The 3,275-nt window shown below is 47.5% G+C and overlaps 1 pseudogene; it reads left to right on the plus strand.

The window, feature by feature from the left end:
• The first annotated feature begins 1,865 nt into the window (after nt 1-1,865).
• LOC147455989 (uncharacterized) lies at nt 1,866-2,947 on the plus strand (annotated as a pseudogene).
• Nucleotides 2,948-3,275: the final 328 nt, after the last annotated feature.

Genomic DNA, 3,275 nt, shown 5'->3' on the forward strand with positions numbered 1-3,275 from the left:
AAAAATGACTTGGATCTTAAGAAAGAAGCAAAAATAAGAGGTTTCTTTTATGTTTAGAAGGGGAGGGATCTCTCACGCAAGAAAGTTTTGATAAGGGAAATTTTGGTAGAAATTAAGAACAACCCATGAGAGGAGGGAGGCCCTTTGTGTGCACGTTGGTACAACTGAAGATGGCTGACCTATGGAAGTGTAAGAAGCCCAGGCATGGAAGTTGCAGGCAAATGACGGGGGTATTGAACAGGTATTTGATGCAATCAGGAGACAGGTATATCCAGACGGATAACTCTCTAGTTGAAAGTGCAAGTGTTTCTTGCTATCACAGGTGACATGATCAAATGTTGATATCATAAGGCTGTAAACAGGACAAGGGGTGCTACATACAGGTGCTATCAGGTTTGTGATATGGGATTTGGAGCAAGATGTCTGCACGATACTCTACTACCATGATGTCTATGTCAGATACGGCGTGTTGTAGGTCAATGGTGGTTTTATCCTCTCCTAGTCGGAATGTCTCTCGATACTTCAAGGTCTAGGGAGGGAGCGATGCCAAGGAAAAAAGCTCGAGTTCAACCGGTTCCAGATGGGCAATTGTATTTGCATATACCAATGTGATGGATCGCTCGAGGCGATCGTCAGTTTTTCCGACGGCGGACTTTTCACTCAAGGTTGATGGTGATCAATGTGATTGAAGTCTCTCACGATGACATATTGGCACCGTCGAAGTTTTTGCAGCGGAAATGCTAGTGACAGGAGGCAATGGCACCAATGGCCGGACGTTGAAAAGCGCGAGAAGGAGGCCCAAGTCGAAGGGCTTGATAAAAAAAATAAATGTTGAAAGGTGGTGGGCATGCAGGAGAAAAAAACGCCAGAGGGGCAGGTTGACAGGAGCTCCACAGAAGGGGGTTGGCATGCAAAGGGGGCGGCCAGCACCATGAAGCAAAGCCGGGAGCTTCCCTCAGGGGGGGAAAGGAAAGTCGCCATAGGGGTGGCTTTGAGGAGCACAGAGGAGAAGGAGAGCATGGCAAGATGCTATCGACAGGAGGCTGGGCCGTGACCAAGAAAGATGCCGCCATCTGGTTGGAGGTTGCTTGTTGTAAGGGGAGGATGTTGTGTTTGTGAAGGGCCATGCAGAGATTGCGTCACCTGAGGGACCGGGTTTCAGGGGCGGTATGATAGAGCAGTCATGAGCGCAAGGAGAGGCACCATCTGAGAGGAGGAGCATCCTGTGGTGGAGGTGAAGGGGGCTGGTCCGAATAGAGGGGCCTATTCTTGCTTACATGTTCATGAGATTGGATACTCTTATAGGTCGAGGCTTGATGCTATGCTTGCATGCTGGGTGGTTGGGTATGGGAGTCTGGGTTGTCTGAGTCTTGGTGTATGCAGTAGTTGTTTGCAGATTGTGTGATAGTGTGTGCAATTCTATGTGGGTAGGGGTGCGGATTGATCTCTGGGCTATAGAGAGGCAGGTATATTATATGCTGGGTGTTTTCCCATTTCCCCCATCCCATCAGTGGTGCTCCCATTGAGGAGCTACCAATTGCTTCTCGATGAAGTCGAAGGCATTGTTGCGGTGTTACTAGGTTCAAAGAACAAGTGCTGCTAAGAAAGATGTGGTCAAGTTTTCTGACTTTTACAAGTGCTGAAGATGCTGAGGTTTGGCTGCAAACTACTGCCTTTTTTTGGTGGACGACGGCTTGTCAAGAGAAGAGGGGGTGGCCCAAGCTTTCCCGCTCCTGGTTCATGGAAAAGCAAAGGTATGGTACGAGGGCTTGCAGGCTGAAGAAAAACAGGATTGGAGCACATTGGAAGCGGCATTTCGAAGCCAATATGTGGCGAACACGCAGTGGAGTAAAGTGAAGCAGAGGATGGACAACCTAAAGCAAAGCCTTGACAGTGATTTTCGAGCATTCGTGTGGGAGTTTGAGGCCATATGGAGCAAGTTGGTTGAGGTAACTGCTGTAGAGAATATAGATTTTTTGAAGATGACCAAGTTTGTGGACTACTTGCATGTAAAAGTGCGGGATAAAGTCGAGATAGATGGACCATGCACGTACGAGGAGGCAGTAGTCTATGCTCAGAGTAGGACGAAGAAGGTTTTAAAGAAGCAACAGGCAAAGCAGGTTCTGGCGAGTCCATTGGTGCCAAGGCCAATTGCTAGGGAAGAGCTTCAGGTAATCCGACCCTTTGTTGATGCACATGTGGTAGCAGCGGATAGGCGTGATGACAGAGTAGAGATGATATTGTGTGGGCCTATGAGGCCTCAGCAGCTGCAAAGAGGACTCTACCGAGTACCGCCTGATGTGCTTGACCAAGTGACTTTCAAAAAAGCAAGCAATGGAGAAGATAGCTGAAGTGCCAAAGCCGGTGAGTTTTGTGGAGAAAGCCGAGGTGTATTCGAGAGATAGCAGTGCCTTGGATACAGACAACACATGGGAAACAGAGTCTGCTTTCTCAAGGTATGAGACATATGATGTTATGCATGTCGATAAGGTGGTCAAAGAGCAACAGATTGCAGGTGAAGAGACATTTTGTGCGGACCAGGGGTTGGGTAACCCTCTCTCTTGCCTTGTGATGGTAAGGCCATGTTGACTGAAGAAGAGTGCTTCGATGAAGCAGACTGGGGGTTCAATGACCCAGTGGTCGATGTAGAGACGAGTTGCAGATTTTGGTTGCTAAAGCTATGGCGAGAATACAAGGTATGCAAGGTTTTCCGCCTTTTCTAGTGCTATTTGAAGAGTCTACAGGTGAAGATATGCCATTGTCTACTTTGGATGATCAGTTGCCACAGGTAGCCTTGCTTAAAGACAATGATGTTGTGGAGAGCTCTCTAGCCGTTGGCGGGGAGACATGTGATACAAAGGCTTTCCAGGATGTGCAAGCTTGTGTTGGGCGTGGAGATGGTTCATGTGTACAGTTTTTTGAAGGGTTATGTTGGCAAGATCTATAGGAAGGATTGGTTTACAGGTTTACCAATGCAAAACAGGGGTGGTGCGTATCTGTTTTATAGACGGATGATGATGAACAAAGCCACATTTTTTATCCGGGAGGGACTACAATCATGCTTGGGGAAGCTTGCAGCTTTCCATTGACCCAGGCGGGTGCTACGGCAGACGGTGAATCTCTATCTATCTATCTACTGCTATTTATCTAGCTCTTGTACATAGTATCTATCAGTTTCCTCCTATGCAATGATATATTATCTAAATAATGCTATGGTTTGAGCATGAATGCTCAACGAGGGGTTGGGCAATGATGGTACAGTTGAAGATGGCCGA

The sequence above is a fragment of the Adiantum capillus-veneris genome, chromosome 6, assembly GCF_014529385.1.
Source record: "Adiantum capillus-veneris isolate H3 chromosome 6, ASM1452938v2, whole genome shotgun sequence".
NCBI classification, from domain to species: Eukaryota; Viridiplantae; Streptophyta; class Polypodiopsida; order Polypodiales; family Pteridaceae; genus Adiantum; species Adiantum capillus-veneris.